Genomic DNA, 24,151 nt, shown 5'->3' with positions numbered 1-24,151 from the left:
ATACTGTCACCATTTTGCAAAGATGAAAAAATTTGAACCCTGTTATCCGCAGGTAATGTAGCTTACAAGTATGCATTGTTTCCTTAGCTTTTGGCATCCACAGAGCACTCAACTGGAATTCATGTCCCCATAGACTAATAGTTTCATGAAATTTTATAAAGATTCAAATCAATTTTAAATAAAACCTGTTATATCAGTAGGAGGAATAAATTTGTTTGCAATCCTCCAGTAGACAAGTAAATCTGGTTTATGATATTTAAAAAAAAAACCAAGAGTCATAGGGAAGGCTCTACAACCATTAACTTTTTTCTCAATAATTATTTCTGTTAAATTAGAATATGCTAACTTATAACTGTATGCCATAAGAATGCTAGCAAATACTTGAAAACTCATAAATTGTATGTATGTAAATTGAATGTAAATCCAGAAATTATGGAGAAGTTTCTCATTGAAGATTACTTTCAGCATCTTAGAAGCTAAATTAACAAGCCTATTACTCTCAAGTTGAAATATTGCATTTTTCATCTTCAGAGTCAGTGGCAAATGGATTCTCTTTATAATCTTTTCTTAAATTGAGCTCTTTATTTCTTCCTGCCCACTGGAACATGTGAAAGTGTTTGTTAAAACAACCCCAATCATTTTATCTTCCTGATGGATTAAAACAAATCATAAACAAAAATCCAAAAATATATGGAAATTAAACACCACAAACTGCACACCATTGGGTCAAATGAGAAATCAAAAGGGGAATTAGAAAATATCTTGAGACACATGAAGATAAAAACATAGCATACCAAAATTTATGGCATGTAGTAAAAGCAGTAATAAGAGGGAAATCTATAGTGGTAAATGTCTGCATTTTAAAAAGAAAGTATCTCAAATCAACAACCAAAATTTACACCTCAAAAAACTAAGAAAAGAACAAACTAAATCCGAATTTAGCAGAAGGAAGGAAATAATACAAATTAGAGCAGATATAAATAAAATAGAGAATAGAAAAACAGAGAAGAAAGTACCAATGAAACTACGACTTGATTCTTTGAGGGAAAAAAAAAAACAGAATTAACCAGACTTTAGCTTGATGACTAATAAAAATAAAGACCCAACTGACATCAGAAAAGAGGAGGCATTACAATGGATGCCACAGAAATAAAATTATGAGACTACTATGAACAATTATATACCATCAAATTGGATAACACAGAAGAAATGTATAAATTCCCAGAAACATGCAACCTACCAAGATTGAATGATAAAGAAAATCTGAACAGACTCACAACAAATAGGGAGACTTGTAATCGATAATCAAAAACCTCCCAATAAAGGAAAGCCCAGCACCGGAGATATGACATCAGTGAAGAATTCTATGAAACATAAAGAAAAAGTAAACCCAATCCTTCTCAAACTCTTCCAAAAAACTGTAAATGAGGGAACACTTCTCAAATATTTTTATGAGTCCAATATTACCCTGATACCAAAACCAGAGAAAGACACCACAAGAAAAGATTACAGACCAATATCCTTAATAAGTATTGATGCAAAAATCCTCCATAAAACACTAGCAAGCCAAATTCAACAGCACATTAAAAGGATTATACATCATGAACAAGAAGGATTTATCCCTGGGATGCAAGGTGATTCAACATGTGAAAATCAATAAATGTAACACAACACATTAACAAAACAAAAGACAAAGATCACAAGAGAATCTCAACTGATGCAGAAAACGTATTTGACAGAGTCCAACACTCTTTCAGAATAAAAACATCACAAAATATGATTGAAGAAAATTACCTCAACATAATAAATATCTCACATATGAATATCTCACAGCTAACACAATACTCATTGGTGAGAAACTGAAAGTTTTTTCTCTATGATCAGGAACAAGGCAAGGATGACCACTCTTGCTACTTCTATTCAATATATTATAAGAAGTCCCAGCTAAAGAAATTAGGCAATAAGAAGAAATAAAATAATATTCTATATAGAAAACCCTTAAGATTGCACACACACAAAAATATTAGACCTAATAAATGAATTTAGCACAGTTGCAAGGTATTAAAGAAATACCAAAAAAGATCTGTTGAATTTCTATACAATGAACAATCTGAAAGGGAATTAAGGAAACAATGCTATTTACGATAACATCAAAAATAACAAAATATTGGGAAAAATTGTATCAAGGATGCAAAAAACATGCATACTCAAAACTATAAAACATTGCTGATACAGACTTTAAAAGGCACAAATAAATGGAAAGACATCTAATGTTCATGGGTAGGAAGACTTCATAATGTTAAAGTGTCTATCCTATGCAAAGTGATCTACAAAATAAAAGAAATCCCTACCAAATGCCAAAGGCATTTTTTATTTTTTGGAGCAATACAAAAATCCATTATAAAATTCATAGGGAATCTTAGAAAACCCTGAGTAGCCAAAATAATTTTGAGAAAGAAGAACAAAGTTAAAGGTCTCAAACTTCCTAATTCTAAAACATATCATATAGCTACAATAATCAAAAGAGTATGTTATTTGCTTAAAAACATATATAGACCAATGGGACAGAAAGAGCTCAGAAATAAACCAATGTGTACATGCTCAAATGATCTCATGTTAAGTATTTTTACCACAATAATAAAAAAAAAAATGTCAGATCAAACTTGTCCTCTGGATGGTAGTAAAGTTAAAGATTGGTAAAGTACAAACTAATAATGTATTTAACTCCCCCAAATTATTTTTAAAGTATTCATTCATTTACCACAAGCATTCATAGTACCATATATGTACAAAACCATATTTTTTTCAAAATGAAACACAACTAACTCTTGAAGAAAATGTTGATAATGAGAAACATTCTATTGGAACTAATAATCAGACTCCAGACTACTTGCATTACATATCATGCAATGCCCATGTGATGTTTTTCATCAAATATAACTATTTTTATAAATTTCTGACCATCAAAATTTCTGTTTTATCTTTTAAAAATGCTAGAAGAGATTTTATATCTGAATTATCACAATTATTTCTATTATCTCAGTCAACAGAAATATATGCCATATCCTCACTATAGAGCATATACAATTGCCTACAGAGTTGCAGGAAAAGGTATTTTAATTTTGACTTAGTTCATAAACCAGCACATTGACAATATGTGATAGCCACTTATTTGAACTCATTAATGTTCCCATATTTTAAAATTAAGTAAGAATGTATGCTAACCAACACCTGCATGAAACATCATTCAATCCTGTATTTCCTTTTAAGTTTTGATATTTCCCATTTTATTTTCAGGTCTTTCCTGTACTCATTTCTTCAGTGCTATTGTGCTCTGATGTGGCATTTTACCCTCATCTGTCATTTTTTCTGTATTTTACCTATGAGCAATTAAAATCTCATCCTTCTAAAGGATAATGACTCCCATAAACACAAATACACACAATCTATGTCTGTCTCTTGAGTTGTTGCTCCAAATAACCATATCCTCCACTTAAAGACTTGGGAAGCACCTCAAAAACTCTCATATTTAATACTTTAAGGAATAGAGTCCATCATGTCCCTCTTTTGTTAAAAAGAAAATGTAGACTATATATAAACACATGAACTACATTTAGTAACCTCAAAATAAAGCTGTAAATAAACATTTTAATGTTCTACCCAAATCTGTATATAACATGGACTTTTATTAAATATAATCATTAAATGCCTTTTTATTCCAATTGGAGATTCTAAATATATGAAGGGGAGCAAGATTTGCTACCCCAAAATATGTCTCTTTGGCATAAGAAGTATTTTGAGCTGGTTATGTTTAAGAAAGAGTAGACACAAGAAGAGCTCTGAAAAGAGAGTAGATGTTACTCTGTGTAAGGAACATCTACATTTATAAAGGAAATCACCATTTGTAGATTTCATTTATGAATATAAAGGTGTCTCCCTCTCTGTATCAGAAAGAGAAGAATGACTAAAAACTGTAGACATTCTTATCTATGGAGAAGGCATGGATGTAAATCATCATGACAACCATATACTGTTTACTGTGCTTTTCATGGTACCTCTCATAACTGGCCTTCCCCCAACAAACTCAAAAATTTTAAATTGAGGTATAATTGACATACAACATTACATTAGTTTCAGGTGTACATGATTCGGTATTTGTATGTATTGTAAAATTACCACCACAAGAAGTCTAGTTAACATCTATTACCATACATAGTTACAGAATTTTGTTTTTTTCAACATCTTTCTCTTGTCTTTAGCTTGAGGTGGTATTTAGGTAATGGCTTGGACCATTTCAGGGGGCTATTCACACTTTCCCTGTGTGTCTTCCACGTATACAGGAGGTACAGAATTTATTAAACTTTTGTTTATTTTTCTCTTGTTGATCTTTTTATTACAGGGGGTCTTTCTTACAAGAACCTAGAAGGGTAGTAAAAATTATTTTTCTTCTCCAACAGTTTGGCAACCCACAATGGGACCACTGGAGGCACCATACTAATTTGGGGCCTGCAGAAGGGATCCTGGAAAACTGGCAGAAGCCAGCAAAGGGTAAGACTTCTTATCAGAGTTAGCTCTCCTAGATCTTTCTCCGTAGTGCCCAGTCAAGAGAGGAAGGTAAAAATTTCTTGTCTCTTCCTTTCTAAACTGAAGTTCCTTGGAGAAAATATTTGTGCAAACTAATTTCTTGGCTATAGCAACTCTGGTAAAGATTTTCTCAGGATAACTCTTGTTTTCTATTGATCCCTTTCCTCACAGAGATGGTCATTGTTTTCTTTGTTGTTGTTTTTTTTTTTTTTTTTGCGGTACGTGGGCCTCTCACTGCTGTGGCCTCTCCCGTTGTGGAGCACAGGCTCCGGAAGCACTGGCTCAGCGGCCATGGCTCACGGGCCCAGCCGCTCCGCAGCATGTGGGATCTTCCTGGACCGGGGCACGAACCCGTGTCCCCTGCATCGGCAGGCGGACTCTCAACCACTGCACCACCAGGGAAGCCCAAGCATTCCTTTTTGATCCCACCATGATAGCACTTAGATCTGGATTATGTAAACTGTCAATAATACATGTTTTGATGTACAGCCTTCTGTCTCAAAAAACTTATATAACCTGCGTCTTGACTTCTAATGGGCGGGACAATTCTCAGAGGTTTCTGAGACTCTCTTCCCCTGTTATAATCCTCAAATTTGGCTCAAATAAAATTTTCCAATTCATTCTTAGATTGACTGATGAATTTGTCAATGCTACTTAAAATAGTTATCCAAAACCCTTTGGTGATTTCCACTGTAGAGTTTTACTAAGTTAAATGATAAAAATTCATTGAATATCTAGATAATTTCCAAATAAAATACTGAAACATTAATTGCTGAACATAGTTTTATCTACTTTTGGATTCTTATTACAGAGAAACTAAAGATATTTGGATCTATTACTAAACATGTTCTATGTTACATTTAAAGATTGTACTATGAAGAAGTATATGCTTTTAGAAATTATGAAATGTATTTGCCAACCTAAAGAATGCTGATTTAATGGTTCACAATTGCTTTCTTTTTAGTTATCACTGGAAAGTAAGGTTTCTAATGGTTAAGAATTGTAATTAATATATGTAATTAAAACTACTAGAAATAACAAGTGAAACAACTTTGTATGCAAGGAGAGTAGGATATGTTTTTGGCTAAGAAAATATATGAGACATATTTTTGGTAAAGCAAAGAGTAATTTTTGTCCTGGTTTATTCAGAATGAAAATGAGGAGAATAAAGGACAAACTAAATAGCTATAGAAATTTGGGGGCGAGAGAGAGAAATTTAACTTGTGTAGTCAAGCTGGCTAAAATGTAATGAATTTAAGCTCTTTTAAAGTAAGTTTAACATCAATAATGAACTAAAACTTAATTTTCTTTCATCTGCTAAAAGGACAAATTATGCTTGGACTGTTTTTCTGCTCTTGATAAGAGACTGTAAAAGGTTTTTCTTTACCTTTTGAATAATCCTCCCAGAAAACAAAGATTTTGCATTTTATCAAAATAATTTTATCTGTAAATTGGTGCAGCCACTATGGAAAACAGTATGGAGGTTCCTTAAAAAACTAAAAATAGAGTCTCCAGAGGAGGAGTCAAGATGGTGGAATAGAAGGACATGGAGTTCACCTCTCTTCACAAGTACTAGTTTGGCCAAAAAGTTCGCTCGGGCTTTTCTGTACAATGTTACGCAAAAACCCAAACAAAATTTTTGGCCAAACCACTACATTAAGAATACATCTACAAGTGGAACGATTGCCACAGAGCACCTGCTGAGCACTAGTGGAGGACCTCGGACACCTAAAAGGACAAGAAAAATCCCCATGCAACTGGGTAGGATGAAAGAGAAGAAAAAGAAAAGAGGAAATGGGTTGGGACCAGTACACCAGGGTGGGGAGCTGAAGAAGAGGAGAGGTTCCCACACTAAGGAAAGCCCCCTCACAGCAGGGAGACCAGGTGGGACAGAGAAGGAGCTTCAGGGGATTGGAGGGGAGAGCAGCAAAAAGTCTGTGGAAGACAGGGCAGAGTAAGACCTATGCACATGGTCTGTGCTGCAGCCCTGTGCACCCCAGCCTGGGTCATGTGTCTCCTGGTGTGGAGGGGGTCTGGGTGCTGGAACATGGGGTTTGGAGTGCAGACCCAGTGAGGGGACAGCTGTTGGCTGTAAAAAGACAGCCTGAAGGGACAGGAGTAAGGAGCTCCACAACCCAGAAAGTTTGCAGAAGAAGCCAGGGTCACCATAGAAGCAAGGTGCCATTGTTGAGTGGCATGCAAGGTGCCATTGTTGAGTGGCATGCAAGCAGCCCCCTTCCCCTACATACCAGCCCCTGCCTCCACTGGCATGTGGAGGGGCACCCACCTGAGCAGGCTCACCTGCCCCTCAAGACAAACACCCCCCACACCCCCCCTCCGGCAGCACTGGAGAGCTGGAGCACTGCCCTAGCCAAAACACCTGTGGAACAACCAAATGGACAAGTGCTCCCACAGCTGAGACAGGTCTGGCTTTAGCAGCTGTGGGCTCTGTGGGCACGTAAACATGGGCATGGGGCCAGGCCAGAGTCTGAGCTGCCTCCATAGCCCCCACAGTGGGTCCAGGTACACAGAGCTGGAGGAATCAGGCTCCCTGCCTTCAGACTACACCACAAAGCTCCCTGACTTCAGATCATACTACAAAGGCACAGTAATCAAAACAGTATGGTACTGGCACAAAAATAGAAATACAGATCAGTGGAACAGGATAGAAAGTCCAGAGATAAACCCACACACCTGTGGTCACCTAATCTATGACAAAGGAAGCAAGAATATATAATGGAGAAAAGTCAGTCTCTTCAATACATGTTGCTGGGAAAACTAGACAGCTACACGTAAAAGAATGAAATTAGAACACTCTCTAACACCATACACAAAAATAAACTCAAAATGGATTAAAGACCTAAATGTAAGACCAGACACTATAAAACTCTTAGGGGAAAACATAGGAAAAAGACTCTTTAACATAAATTGCAGCAAGATCTTTTTCAATCCACGGCCTAGAGTGATGAAAATAAAAACAAAAACGAACAAATGGGACCTAATTAAACTTAAAAGCTTTTGCACAGCAAAGGAAACATAAACAAAATGAAAAGACAACCCTCAGAATGGGAGAAAATATTTGCAAACAAAGCAACTGACAAGGTATTAATCAACAAAATATACAAATAGCTCATGCAGCTCAATATTAAAAAAAAAAAACCCAATCAAATAATGGGCAGAAGATCTAAATAGACATTTCTCCAAAGAAGACATACAGATTGACAAAAAGCACATGAAAAGATGCTCAACATCACTGATTATTAGAGAAATGCAAATCAAAACTACGATGAGGTATCACCTCACACCAGTCAGTATGGCCATCATCAAAAAATCTACAAACAGTAAATGCTGGAAAGGGTGTGGAGAAAGGGGAACCCTCCTACACTGTTGATGGGAATGTAGACTGGTACACCCACTATGGAAAGCAGTATGGAGATTCCTTAAAAAACTAAAAATAGAGCTACTGTATGATCCAGTAACCTCACTCCTGGGCATATATCCAGGAAAAACCATAATTCAAACGGATGCATGCACCCCAGTGTTCATTGCAGCACTATTTACAATAGCCAGGACATGGAAGCAACCTAAATGTCCATGACAAATGAATGGATAAAGAAGATGTACATATATACAATGGAATATTACTCAGCCATAAAAAAGAATGAAATAATGCCATTTGCAGTGAAATGGATGGACCTAGAGATCGTCATACAGAGTGAAGTCAGTCAGAAAGACAAATATCATATAATATCACCTATATGCAGAATCTAGAAAAATGGTACAGATTAACATATTTGCAAAGCAGAAATAGAGTCACAGATGTAGAAAACAAACTTATGGTTACCAAGGGGGGAATGGGGGGTGGGATGAATTGGGAGATTGGGGTTGACATATATATACTACCTTATATAAAATGGATAGCTAATAAGAACCTACCGTGTGGAACAAGGAACTCTACTCAGTGCTCTGTGGTGACCTATATGGGAAGGGAATCTAAGAGAGTGGATATATGTATAACTGATTCACTTTGCTGTACAGAAGAAACTGTATTGCTGTACAGAAACTGTATTGCTGTACAGAAATACAACATTGTAAAGCAACTGTACTCCAGTAAAAATTAATAGAAAATTTAAAAAAAGAGTTGCCATATGATCCAGCAATCCCAATCATGGGCATATATCTGGATAAAAGTATAATTTGAAAAGACAGATTCACCCCAATGTTCATAGCAGCACTATTTACAATAGCCAAGACATAGAAGTAATCTAAATGTCCATCAATGGATGAATGGATAAAGAAGATGTGGTGTGTGTGTGTGTGTGTGTGTGTGTGTGTGTATATGTATGTGTATATATATATGTATACACACACACACACACAATGGAATACTACTCAGCCATAAAAAAGAATGAAATAATGCCATTTGCAGCAACATGGATGGACCTAGAGATGATTATACTAAGTGAAGTAAGTCAGAGAAAGAAAAAGAGCATATGATACTACTTATATGTGAAATCTAAAATATGATACAAATGAACTTATTTACAAAACAGAAACAGTGTCACAGACATAGAAAACAAACTTATGGCTACTAAAGGGGGAAGGGGGTGGGGGAGGGATAAATTAGGAGTTTGGGATTAGCAGATACAAACTGCTATATATAAAATAGATAAACAAGGTCCTACTATGTAGCACAGGGAACTATATATATATTTTAAATAGCCTTTATTTATTTATTTTGCGGTACGCGGGCCTTTCACTGTTGTGGCCTCTCCCGTTGTGGAGCACAGGCTCCGGACGCGCAGGCCCAGCGGCCATGGCTCACAGGCCCAGCCGCTCCGCGGCATGTGGGATCCTCCCGGACCGGGGCACGAACCCGCGTCCCCTGCATCGGTAGGCGGACTCTCAACCACTGCGCCACCAGGGAAGCCCGGGAACTATATTTAATATCTTGTGATAAACCATAATGGAAAAGAACATGAAGAAGAAAATATATATATATATATATATATATATATATATATATATAACAATCACTTTGCTGTACATCAGAAACTAACACATTGTAAATCAACTCTACTTCAATTTAAAAAAATTTTTTAATTAAAAAAATAATTTCCTCTGCTTCATATTGTGTTTATTAGGTCTTTGATTACATATGTTAAAATATAAGCTGAGGTTTATTAAACATTTTAAGAGTTTATTTGAGCAAAACTTGATTCAAATAGGCAGCAACCAATATAGAAGACAGAAAGGAGCTCCAAGGAGCTATACAAAATAAAAGACTTTTATAGGCAGAAGGGAGCAGGAAAAAGGAAGTTATACTAGACAAAAAAGTGTGTCGGTTATTTCAAAGTTACTTTCCTGTAGGAGATGGCAGGAGTCTATCATGCAGATTACCTAACTAGTGCTGATTAGGAAATTCCTAATTGAATTGTTTAATATTCCATTTCAGGGAGAAACAAAACTGTAACTGAGTCTTGGATTGATGACATGGGTCTTAGCATAAGTAACTTCATTTTGAGCCTATTGTCTTGTTTTTTAACACTTAAGAAAATCGTATGTTCTCAATATTAAAAAGCCAAGTTTTGCTCACAACTATGTAACCTTTTGTATTTGCTTTGGGAATCTTATTGTAACTTTGAGTAAATAGATATTATTCAGAATGATTTGTGATACTACTTAGTCATGTCCAAGTATTTTGATATTTGACAAACTTTCCCAAAACAAATTCTACATGAAACCTTTTTGATCTAGAACTAACTTTGAGATATTTCAGAGCTCTGCTGTAACATCTCAAAAGAAATGCTTCTCTCTTCTCTTAAAAAGAGACATTAAATTAGGTTTATTTCATGTGATAAATTACATGAGAAACACTGTCAAATAGGAAGTGATGCTAAACTTTTTTAGGTTATATTTGTATGGATATGTTATTAATCCAGAAATTTTACAAAATTCAGGTGTAATTCTAGTTATCTTAAAATATATGTCACAGAAAGAACCAAATTACCTTTTCAATTGCATTATAATGAGCTCTCATCAGATCTTTAACCATGGCCATTTTTAAGTCTTTCATCATTTACAGACAGTTATTGTTTTACTCTGATGCTTTTGCAAAAGTGTTTCATTTTCAAAGAAATTGATAGAAAAGATTCTGACAAGTATAGGTTTCTGATAACTTTTGGATCATATCACTGAACTGGGTAAGAATTTACAGAACTCTAATAGAGAAACTGATGGCTTCATAAAACTGCTAACAAAATATCAAGATTAATAAGAATTGATTACATGGGACTGAATGAAATAATGATGATTATAATGTTTATGACATTGTTTAAAACATTGCTGGTTCTTCGATATCTTGTTTTTCCAGATTTAAGAAAATCTTTTCTCTTACGCTATCTATGACTTATAGCAACTTGGTAAAGTATATTTTTTGTTAACAAAGATGAAACAATTACTTTTCTTTCCTACTTCATCCTTCCAGAATTCAGAAATTTAGTAAGTATTCTCATTTTCATGGCAATGTAATTATTTACTTAAGTTCAGTAAGAATCTGTTCTCCTTGTAACAAGACACAATGGGAAATATTAATTATATTACCAAAGCTTTGACTGGAATGTCTTATTTGAGAATGATGTACCTAGATTCAGATATGACAAGACAGTTTTAAGAAACTAACGTTGACTTTATGGAGCCAATAAAGCCCCTTGGGGAAATAAAAGTGCAGTCTAGTACCTTGCTCACAGGGTTGCCAACTGCCTTACAAGGTAAGGAAGGTCACTTTCTGGCAGGATATTTGAGGGATCTTGAGAAACGTAAAATTAAACCAAAGATATAGGTATTGCAGGTGAAGTCTAATAGTGATTTTTGCCTCGGCTTCCTAGCCTCAAGAGGCTTTTAAAAATCCAATCTGAGATTGTTTATAAAAAGTTCTAGCAAAGCAAACTTAAAAGAGCCTATATGGCCAATCACTATCCTTGCTGCACTTACGCAAATAATCAGGCCAAGCTTAAAGCAAACAAATTAGTTTTACTATAATTATCTTTGGTAAAAATGGAAGTGATCATAGAGAGAAAAATTTATGTTTCAGTAGCACACCTTTGTGGATATCAGATTCTAGTCCTATTGTCTTTCAAGTTTTTTAATCTACCTGCAAAATGGACTGGATCCTGAATTCTTCTAGTGTCCTCCAATATCTTGCTACAACTCTCCACACTAATGTTTCCAATTTACTTCCACCCTTCTGACCTAGAATCACTAAGAATGAAATTTCCCTTTTCCTGAAGTTCTGCAAACTAAATGTGAACAACTTCATATGAACTTCAGAGAAATCACCACGAGAAATCACCACAACAGCTTTATGGACAGTCTTTATTCCTGTTGCTGCGTGGGCCACTCAGAAAGATCACCAGAGACATTCAAATTTCAAACCAGAAAAAAATCTGTCAGATTGCCCCTCACTCCATCTGAAGATGCTTCGAGCCTGACATATGCCTGCCCTAAGAACTTAAAAACTGGGTTTATAATTTGCACCAATGATTCAACTTTGTTCTTTTGTTTCCAAAGAAATACCTCTTATTAAGTACCTGATTGCCTGCACCGTATAGGCCTAACTTTGGGATCCAACCTGCATCACCACCTTCTGAAACGAGACTCAACTATTTAACTGAAATGACCTATTCTCAGGACTAAGAGACTTATTCAATGAAAATGAAATAATGGAGCAATCTACCAACTCAGCTTCTGAATTGTGGAATTTTTTGGAAGTTTCAGAGGCATTATTGAAGGGGAGCACAATATACCATCCCTGAAGCACCTTTTTAGCATAAGAATTATTTTGAGGGTTTAACAATAAAAAACAAAAAAGAAAAACAAAAAACCAAAACAGCAGACACAGGAAAAGCTCTGAAAACAGAATGGAAGTTATTCTTTTAAGGGCCATTTATATTTATAAAGGAAGTCTCCATTTTTAAGGGTTTCTCCCTCTCCATACCAGGCAGAGAAGGATGACTGAAACTCTAGAAACTCTTATCACTGGATAAAGCACCTGACAAATCTGCATAACAGCCATATTCCTGTTACTATGCTTTTCCTGATAACCTCCCTTAACTGGCCTTTGCCCCATCCCCAACAGCTTTCTTTTGTCTTTAGTAGTAAATGGTATTTAAGGTGGTGGCTTGGGCCATTTGAAGAGTTACTCAGTTTTATTGGGTATCTCCCATGTATACTGGAGGTACATATGTTATTAAACTTATATTTTTCTCCTGTTTATCTGTCTTTCATTGAGGGGGGAATCTCAGCCAGAACGTAGAAGGCTGGAGGGCCAAATTATTTTCCTCTCCTACCTATGTTACTTATTTCAATAATGTTTTCCATAGTCTTGTTTCCAAATTTGAAATTCTATAACCTTTTTTGAATTCCTCTTGTATCAATGATGTTAAAGTATCTTGCAATAATGTATTTTGCTCTCTAGTAGATCTTCTTGTAGGTGGTCTATTTTTTTTTTAACCTACCATTATTACTTCTTTTCTTTTCTTTTCTTTTTTTTTTTTGTAGCACCAGTGGTAGAAAGTCTTTTGTTGTTGTGATCACTAGCTATCTGGTTATATATTGGTGTTCTTAGATCAGGAACCTAAAAATTATCATTAGACATTGCCTTGTAGAGAGTGTTTGCTGTGCAGATTTCAGTTTATTATATAATAGCATATATTTTTCTACTCGCTCACTGATGCAAGTCCCCACTCTTAATATTTATGGGGTGACTCAATTGCTTATTTATGCATGTTTAACTTCTGCAGTCTTATTAGAGCTGATAACATTTTGTCAGTATTCTTTTAGACATGCATGATAGAAACACATCTATTGAAAATTCGTTTGTTTAAGAAATGAATACTTCAAGGGAAGGTTGATATCTTTAGCAGAAAACAATAGTAGGACTCACTTTAAACCAAAGCCATTTTCAGTTCTATAGCCTTGAAGCTGGCTTCCTTCTGACTTCTCAGGAAGTCCAAACCCTCTTTTCACAGCCAAGACAGTTTGAATTCCACAGCCTTATGCCAACAAGCCCAGAAGGGAAAATGGAATTTATACCTCCCTTATAATGAAAGATCTTATTCACTCAAATTGGAACAACTTCGTTCACCCAAGCATCATTTAATCACCCACTGTGGCTCAGTGACTCCAATACATTCGTTGTTTCAGGAAGTAAGAGCTATACTTAGAAATGTAAAAGGGGGAGGTCATTCTTACTCAAATGAAATGTGTGATACTAATAATAAGAGCAGTTTCCTGACGAAGATTTTAGACTTCATCTTCTAAAAGTAAAAAGGTAGACTATTATTCCAGGAAACTTCATTGTTTTTAAACCTGATTAGGGAACACGAGTTTCTTGAGGGCAAAGCCTGTCGTGTCTGTCTGCAGCATCCACTATAATGTCAAAAATAGGGGTTGATAGAATTATTTGTTTTTAATCAGAAGATGGTTAGTCCCATTTTAAACTGCAAGCTTAATCTTTTATTTATTTCTCCTGTCATTGAAAATAGAGGCATGGTTTCTAAATTTTCCAGTACCTGCTACAAACACAGAGTTTGGAGAACCTGATTAGACTCATCCAAGAAAATTTTCTTCCATTTCCTCCCTTAGCTGTGTTCTTTACCTTCTTTAGATGTATGGCATGAGGAGTGGTAGAAGCTGGGTAAACCTTACAGATACTGATGTTCAGGCTTGAAAACTTGGAGTGGACATATATTCCCACCTACATATTCATTCAGATATGTTCATTTCAGTGTGTGTGCATCCTTATATAGATAGGTACATACATGCACAATAAAGGAGTATCATCCTTCTACTCATGCCACTGAGGCTGCAGCCCAGCAAAAATAAAGGGGTAAGAGCTCTGTATTTATACAGGTATCCTCTGCTTTTCAAAAGTTCACTTTACACAGGTTTTTGCTAACCGAAAAAAATCCAAAGAGGATTTTCACTTTTCCAAGAAGTAAAAATAGCATTCAGCACTTGCTTTGCAGTGAGCGGTTACAGAGGCAGCACACATCTCAAACAGCTAGAGTGGCTCCACCAAGCTCCTTCCCTGGAAAATACACTCAGCATCTCAGCATCAGGCCATCACAGCTCTGAACTTTTCCTGGGAGCATCTGTACTTTATCCCAGTTTATTTTGTGCATCCGTTAGCAAGATGTGTCCTAAGATAATTGCTTATTCCCTTTACTCCATTTTGGCTTATGAAAGATTTCATAGAACGGTCTACTTTTGGATAGCAAGGGAAACCTGCACAATAAATTAACAGTGTATAGCCTCTTTCCTTATAAAGATACTTAGTTTTTTTCCCCAATGATTGATTCTTCCTTTTCATAAGCTTTAAATTATGAATTATCTTGCTATTATAGACTTCTTCATTTAAAGGTTTATGGTTATTCTTTAATTCTCAACTGGAATCAAAACAATTATTTTAACTCATTGATATACACTCCCTAATTGTAATATTATATTTAGTATAATAAAAGTACTATCTCTGCTTCTATTTTTAATTTATTAATACAAGAAAGTTTTCAACCACACAGCTAGCTACATATGGCTTATGAATCACGCATCTGTGCAAGAAACTAAACTTTGCTGGATGAATATTGATCATAGGTTCTGTTATCAAATTATAAATTAACCTATAAATTGTTATTGGGACATGTCCTTTTTATTCTTTGAAGATTACAGGTAAGTATACATATTTTTTCCAAATCTATATTATGGCTACTTGTTTCAGTGATGTGATATGTTGCATTGTATACAATAGACTGTCTAAAATCATAAAGATTAAATATATATGTTGATATAGATGAAACTAAATGTATTAAATATTTCCAAGTAGACATTAATATTGTGAAGTATATTCTCCAACTTAAATTATACAGGAGATTCATTCCTATTCACAGGGAACAGGAAATCATTTCTGGCAGAAGATTTGTCACAAAACAGACTTGTCAGCTTTTTCTAGCTGGCATGTAAAGAAGGAACAAATTTCCATATAGTGAGTGCATTTTGACTAATTTTACAGTATACTGATAGATTTATGATACACTATCTGAGTATTTTTGAGATGTCTCAACTTTTTAAATGTTCTAGAAATCATATTAAGTAGCAAATTTTGCTCTGACTTTTTACAATAACCTGCTAGTTACAACAGGAGATATTACTTTGATTTAACAATGCTGTAAAAGTCTCCTTCCCCAATACTGTATTTTACTTTTAATACACAATTGATGTTTATAATAAAAATGTTCTTTGTTTAAAAATAGCATCTTCAGCATAATACGGAGAAATTCATGTGATATTCCTCTGCATTGTATTTCCTCCATTAAAGTTGTTTAGTATTTAGATATAAAAGTAAAAGACTCATATACCTATCAGCTAAAGAATACCCGTTAGACTTACAAAAACATTCAAACTCCCTATCCTGACTTAAGTGTTCTGAAAGGGGTGGGCCTACCTCTTTCCCCCACTTCTAAATTCCAGCCCCTGGCCTTCATTTTGTTTCTCATATGCAATACGCTTATGCTTATTGATTTTTTTTTCTCAACTTGGATATTCTTGGTAGAATTCTTTGTTCTAATATTTACATGTGTTTGGCTCTGTTTTGTCAGTCAAGTACCAGCTCTTATGTCACTTCTTTGAGGAGATCAACCTTGATTGGACCAACTAAGTAATCTCCGTCATCACTCTGTCACTTTCCTGTCCTCATGGCATCTCTCACTATCTGAAATCATGTCAATTTATCTATTTACATGTCTGTGTCTTCCACTCCCAAATTTAAGTATCATGAAGGCAGATATTCACTACTGTAATATCAGTGCCTAAGATGTAACAGTACAAAATACATGGCAGGTGCTTAATAAAAAGCCCACATATGCAAATCATGAATTAGATTTTTTTTTTTTATGTGTTTGGAATGGAATTCTTTAACATTCTGTTTAGGTAAAGTAAACAAACCTGTGCATTTTTTTCAATCTGAGAAATTCTTCATTTTTGCTTTTCATAGAAACTCCTTTTCAACATAGATCTAACATTTGGAAGCCTCAGAAACATTGTTATTGAAAAAGTTAAAGACTTTTTGGATGAATTGGGTCAAGTAGGCAGAAACTCAAGATGGTAATTTGCTGTTCAAGTGGCAGTTAAAAGTCATGTGATCTGAAAGGCATGATGAAGACAGAGCAGATAATGGTCTGTTCATCAGGTTAGTGAGGTAGGATAAGAGGCTTATTGAAGGCTTAATTTATATTGAATCCATCATCAGATCTAGAGTGGTAGTTGATGGATTGAGGACTTACACTGCAGCCTCCTGGGAGAGGACACAGGCAAAGTCAAGTCCTGAAAGTCCTGAGGACCCAGAGAAGCAGATTGAGATTCAGGACTGAACCTAATTTTCAGTTAGGAAAATGGAGAGCTAATCAGTTATCCATGGTAAAGGCCACCATATGGCCTGGATGAAGATAGCTGGTGTGAAAAAAAGACTGCTGCTGCTCCTCAGGTGTTCAGGTACTTGGACCCTGCAGACCATCAAGAACTTAGGAAGGCAAGACAAGGTCAACCTTATTTCGGGGCATAAGGTTTTCTTAACCTTCTGATTACAGTGAAAATTTTAATTGGAATAATACTAATAATAATATAAGCAAAAATGTTTTAATAGCTGAAAAATATCTAGCAATGGATTAAGTGAAATAAAAGCATTCTAAAACTTATGGGACTTTTAATAACATCAATATATACTGAAAAGTTATATAATATCTGGCAGCATTTTTAATATTCTAAGTCTCTAGTAAACACTCAAAAAAATAAGTATAATCATATATAATGACATTTAAATGGTTACCAAAGACCAACAGAAAGTTAAAAACTATTCTACAAGGGATAGGTACCACATATGGCCATCATTATTTAACATTGCCTACATTTCTGACAAATTTATGCAAGCACACAAAATAACTAGCATAATAAACAAAGTCTTCATCTGTTTTTAGACCTGACAAATCCAACAGATTTTTTTATAAGTTGGGATAACTTGTAAAATTTGGTAAAGTGGCTAGATATGAAAACAAGCTACAAAAACAGATTTTGTCTACTTGAGCAAATAGTACATAGAAATGAAAATGAGAATTTCAGACTAAAAAATAATATTTAGAAATGTGTGTAAATGAAAAGTATCAGGACCTATGAAGAGTATAAAATGATACTGAAATATATAAAACAAGATCTGAACAAAGAGAAAGATATACCATATTTCCATATTCTGTGTGCATTTCTTTCAAGATATTATATAAATTTAATCGATTATTAGGAATTTTTACTAGGTTCTCTTTTGCTGTGTTCTTTAAAAAATATAGCACCTAAATGATAGTATTCTTGGAATATGTATATGCATTGGTGTCCAAGAGGGAAAATGACCTCTGAGAAACAGGGAGGAAAACACACTGAAAATAGCAATAGAAGTGTTTGAGGTAAACCCTGCCTCACAGTATTTTAGCTGATGCAACTAAATCACCTTGGTTTTTTAATTAGGATCACAAATATTTTTCTTAAGAGATATTCTTCATTTAACTGTATGTGTAACTGATATACACTTTCAGTTTCCAGGAAATGAAATGCATTTGCCTTTATGGTAATAAGCAAATTGAGATGAATCAAGGCAATATATTCCTTCTGGATTTTTTATTTGTTATGCAAATAAAAATGCTTTCTCCTGCTAGATATATTTGGGGTGAACTGATTATTCAGATTATCCCTCAAAGACAGCCTAGGCCACATAGGTTCAAAATTCTATCTGATGATATAGTTTAATGTTCTGATCTTGCCTTCCTCAGGTCTCATTTGGCAGCATGGAGGAAACTTGCCCTTTTGAAAAAATATACATGCATGATATCATCTCTTCCTATTTCATCAATATATTTTTTTCCCCACAGTAAAACAGTGACGTTATCTCTGAAGGATGAACTTTAGATAATGAAAAATGAAATATTTCCTGCCATATCAGTAAACAAAGGATGTCACAGTCATCAGCGCTTGAAGCCCTCCAAGGTGAGCTGGTGAACCCTGAGGGAACTCAAGAAGGAAAGAATACCTGCCATCTAGCAGCCATCAAACTGCAGCCACTCCCCACGGTGAGCCCTGAGGAAACTCAGGATGTGAAAACGCAGGACACTGGTTATTCAAGGTGTTTAGAATTTGAGCCCATGATACACAGTTTGAGTCTGGACAAGTGACATAAAATACCAGATTCCTATGACAGGTTTAAGTCAACTTGGTAAGGGAGTACTTCCCTGTATGAATCAGAGTATAAGATACAATTGACATTTACCACCACACAAAAAAAAGGAATGTGGGGAATAAACTCCAACTCAACAGACAAGACATTTAAATATATTGCAATTGACTTTTAAGAAAATTTTGAAAATACAAGGAAAATTGACTTCCAAATTAGATCGAGATATTAATGTTTTTATACCTTAAAATTTCATTTGGCATGGATAGATTTCATAATGATGCCTAGTTCTCTAATGGTCCTCGATGAGTTCTCCATTTTCATGTTACTTCAGGAGAAAAGGAAGTTCCTAGTTTGACTTTTGCAGAGGAAAGAAAATTCAACATGTGTGTGAATCCAGCAGAGAGAGTTTTGTACTTAGTACTCAAATAAAATATTGAGAAGTGTAAAATTTAGCCACAAAAATAGGTTGATTGATGCCAAACAACTAGTTTTGATTTACTTTCCACTTAGTTTATTTGGTGTTTTGATATATATATATATATATATATATATATATATATATATAAAACTATCATCTTGAAGCAGAAACTATAAAATGAACATAAAAGAATGCTTGTCCATTATCTTTTTAAAATACCTTTACAAATGGAGAGATTCATTATACAATATAAATGAAATATTCGGAAGCATTCTTTTACTTTTGATCATATTCCTTCCTTTGCTCATCTCTGGTATTTTCATGCATTAATTTTTCCTAATCTCATTTTCTTTCTGAAACTCAGTTGGAAAGTTAAAATATTTTTTGAATAATTAAAGGCCTGCTCAGGACAGACTGATAGGTGATTCAACTAAGGTATGCTGAGGAAAAATATCACTAAAAAATGAATACTCCCACATAAGAGATGAAGAGCATTTAGGTCCTCGAGAATGACTTTAGTTTCTAACATAATGATATATTTTTTCAGGTTCTTGTGGTACCTTTCTCAATTTAATTTCTTGTTTATGTTACACACTCACTGCCTATAGACACGTCTTCCTGGTGGAATATCATCTCCTCTCCTTACAACTACATCCAACGATGCAGCAACCACAGCAAGATTGTGTAGGCTTTAAAGAAGATCATCTTTTTTTTGGTACCAGTTGGTGGAACCAGAGGTGAGAAGAACAGCTGAAGGTGTTTAGAGAAAGCACGCTCACTGTGTTCCCAAGAGATGGAAAAACACTTTCTATGAGGAAACAAAGAACCAAGCCGAATTCCTTAAGAATCTCTGATGACAAAATCACATTTTCCTATTTTCTTGCCTCTTCCACTAGTACAAACTGCAAACAGAAAAACATTCTTTTTCTTCATAATTAAGTAATTACAATAGTGGTTTTGTCATGTTTCATCATGTACATGTAGGGCAATAATACACGTACATGAGATTGTTCAGTACAGAGAATATAAACCCTTGGTCACTAATACACACATGCATGTACACACACCCATTCTCCAAAGACTGAGAGATCTGTGAGGGCATTGGCCATGATGAATTCTCAATTTTTTTTTTTGATAGTTCTTTTACATGGCGATTAAAAATAATGACACTTTCAGTGAAAGCAACATTTCAATTACAAATTGTAATGCCTGTTTAACTACTCATGGAGAAGCTCAAACATCCTAGAAAAAGTTTTCAATTTCTTGCATGCAAGAATAGTAAACATACACATCACATGGTCAGTAAACAATCATTCAATTAGTACTAAGATTAAAAGGTAATTATTAGGTTCAATTTAGAGATGTTTTCACTATTGTTAACTAATACCTAGCAAAGAGGCTCTGGACCTAGAACTAGTTGAATGAGTATCTTATTCTAAAATTATTGAATGTAATTCATTTTGGAATGTATCCTTATGAAACTGTACTTTAAATGCACTAGGAACTATCAGTAAAAAGTTTCCTTTAAGTTAAAAAAGAATTGGAGGCACTACCAAACGTAAAACAGATAGCTAGTGGGAAGCAGCCACATAGCACAGGGAGATCAGCTCTGTGCTTTGTGACCACCTAGAGGGGTGGGATAGGGAGGGTGGGAGGGAGGGAGATGCAAGAGGGAAGAGATATGGGAACATATGTATATGTATAACTGATTCACTTTGTTATAAAGCAGAAACTAACACACCATTGTAAAGCAATTATACTCCAATAAAGATGTAAAAAAAAAAGAATTGGAGGAAAAAAATGCGGGAGACATGTACTTGAAAATTACTCCTTTCCACTTTCTCCTGTGGATATTTTATAAAATTTAACGTCTAGTAGATACCATAGTAGATACCTAGTTATAACTGGTGATCAACATATATTTGATAAATGAATTAAGTCCAGTAGGAGGCAAAACTTAATATTCTTAATGACAGGGGCTCATTAAGGTTAATTGATACCTGAAAGTATAGTTGGCAATAATTTGCTAAGATCTATCTAAATTAAAAATATTAGAGAAAGAAGGTACTTATTTCATAATATGGATATTTATTAAGTAACAGCCAACTGCAAGGCTGATTATTTAAAAAATGGTACCATACTGGAGGCAGAAATAAAGAATTTTAAGAGGAGGAAATCTGCCATTGTGCTAAACCAGATCACATACTGATCTCTTTAGCAGAACTCAAATTTTAAAATTATGAATCCATACTTTTTGATATTTTATTCTATAGAAAGTTAATGTCTAAAATCCTAACCAAAACAATACTTTGTAAGGCCTCTTTGTCAACTAAAATCCAATAAAATGCCCTGGGTAAGAGACTCTCTCCTTCAGAAATGGCCATAGTATTTTGATAAATTCCCTTCCCTTCACAATAATGATTCCTCCCGAGTTAAAAATTCCTTTCTCCTTTTTTATTAAAAGAGTGAAATGAAGTAGAGGTCAGGCGATGTGGAACACAGCTAAACAGAAAAGTTGTAGCCCATTACCTAAGAGATCTGTGGCAAATATATATAGACCTAAAGGAAGGTGATAATTCCGGTAGCTCATCATGTGTCCCAAAGACAGGGAAGAGTTTCCTGGACTTGCCTGGGAGAGCTTCTGTGTGTAGGGCCAACCTTTCCCCCACCTCAGGTCCAATGGGCAACGGGCAAATAGAGCAAGAATAACCAAGCCTATGATTTTTCTATCACTGGCCCAATGATCAAATCCAGAGCAAAAAGATTTAAACTACTTACAAGGGAACACCAAGTGTGTATGTTTAAATATTTTGAATATAAATTCTCTAGGAAAAAAACACATTCATAAAACACTAAAATAAACTATACTGTTGTGTCACATGTTTGGGTTAAATATCAATCAATCAATCAATATACAGCATGATCAAATGACGGAGAACCATACTTGCAAATTAAACACTAACTTGAGCAACCTAGTTGGAAATGATCCATTGGTCTTTTTATTGATTTGGCTAACAACTTTAAGGGTATTTCATCACTTTCAGCTGTGTAAAGCAATAACAGTCTTTAAAAAATTCCCCTTGAGTGTCATAGATGCCTAGAATGTTTCCTAAAATAGATCTGTTAAGTGCTCTCATAAATTACACAAATCATTTCAGGTTTTACCAGATCTTAAAGTCATTTCAAGTTTAAGACATGAACTTAAAATAATTAAAAGGATATTAATAGTGAAGCTAGAGGTTTTAAAAAAGTGGTATTTTCCCACAAAATCAAGTTAGACATTAAATCTATAAGTAAGGTCATTTAAAGTAATTTCATATTCCAATTTAACTAAAAGCCAGTACTTTCTTCTCATTCTAGTTAGATGCACACAGAAAATACAAAAAAGATAACTACCACCCCTATAGAAATAAATATTAAACTCAGAGGCAGTTACTGAAACTAAAATTTCTCTTTAACTATTAGTTTATATAGATTAGAGTGTGGGTTATCTAAGTATCTTGATGGAGTCAGCAGAATTCTATGTGCAAAGTAAATTCTTTGTTAACAATAAGGATTAGAAAGAGAAATAAATGATTTGGTAATTTTATCTGCAATTAAGATTATTACTTCTTTAAAATGGAGGACTGGCATCAAAGTTAAACTCTTATAACTATCTGAAACACTTTACATATCAAAATCCTTTTACTTTAATGTGATGTGTTTAATCTTATGTATTGCTAAGTTAGAAAGTAATCTTAAGCACATTTGGAAATTTGCAATTTTTCTAAAACTCAGATCATTACCATGACAATATCAATTACATTCAAAGCATCAATGTAAGGCAAGATGTTGACTTTCATTTTTTCTGTGAAGAAATTGTAATTATGCTGAGAGATAGATGGTCAAATATTTAAGGAGATTGGACAATTATTGAAGTAGCTGATGTGAAAAATGAGAGAAACAAAAGTTTGTTCTGCAACACAGAAGGCACAATTGAGGAGAACACTAAAATTAGTAGCGGGAAGCATTCAAGGTTATATGATTTCATAGACGAATTTTCAGCTACCTCAGATTTGGCATAGAGAATGAATAGTATTATAATCTGAGTTTCTCAGACTGTAGTTTTACCAGGTTAAGTGTAAATAAAGAACACTGGCAAAACTGAGTTGAAATAATATGCCTTACTAGAAAGCTGACAGGCCAAAAAGAAAGCTGATTTAAAAAATCTAAAAAAAAAACCTTAGATATTATAGGATTGGGTTTTTCAATCAAGCCAGAGAAGAAATATAGTGGGAATAATTGAATAAGAAAAACTGACCTAAGATTTGGGATTTGAACTTGATTTCAACTATGTAGGAAGTCAGTATTATTTAAAAGAATGTATCCTTAAAGTAGTGCAAGAAGTCCAACAGATACAAGGGTATCCTGTAACTAAGACTAGTGGCTGTTGGGTATTCCAGATAAAACCAGAAGTCAGCAAAATTCTTCAAAAGGATAGAAGAGTTTGATCTAGGAAATCAGCAGAAAATGAACATAAATGTACTTGGGGAAAAATGAGAGTCAGAGTGCTATAGCTTATTGTTTTCAACCTGAGTGCAAGAAGGCTATTTTACAAAAGGTGCAGATGGTGTGTGTAGAAGCAGCAGCAAACAATACCATGTAAGTTTCCGCACTTTCTTGTTTTGAGGGCCCTGGGTATGCAAGAATAAACACTATATACCTAAGAGGGTAAGAGAAAGTTTCCAGTTTTGGTACAAGTCAACAAAGGGAATGTTGAAGGGAGAAGTTAGGATGAGAATTTGTTTTCCAAAATATGCAGAGGTTCCAGAGGATGTGGTGAAATGATCTGGTAATAAAAGAGGGGGTTTTGGGTGAGAGGAAAGTAATGACAGACCATT

At 34.7% G+C, this 24,151-nt stretch overlaps 1 long non-coding RNA gene across 1 annotated transcript in view; it reads left to right on the top strand.

The window, feature by feature from the left end:
- The window catches only part of LOC132519474 (uncharacterized), a 32,624-nt gene extending 12,310 nt beyond the window's left edge, over positions 1-20,314 (top strand). The window contains exons 5-7 of the long non-coding RNA XR_009540171.1: positions 4,458-4,548; positions 18,552-18,749; positions 19,880-20,314. This is a non-coding gene — a long non-coding RNA (uncharacterized LOC132519474). The remainder of the gene's footprint in view (positions 1-4,457; positions 4,549-18,551; positions 18,750-19,879) is intronic.
- The last annotated feature ends 3,837 nt before the right edge of the window (positions 20,315-24,151 follow it).

This window comes from Lagenorhynchus albirostris, chromosome 4, assembly GCF_949774975.1.
Source record: "Lagenorhynchus albirostris chromosome 4, mLagAlb1.1, whole genome shotgun sequence".
In the NCBI taxonomy this organism is placed as follows: Eukaryota; Metazoa; Chordata; class Mammalia; order Artiodactyla; family Delphinidae; genus Lagenorhynchus; species Lagenorhynchus albirostris.
The sequence above is the reverse complement of the archived record's forward strand: the minus strand, read 5'-3'. Positions and strand labels throughout refer to the sequence as shown.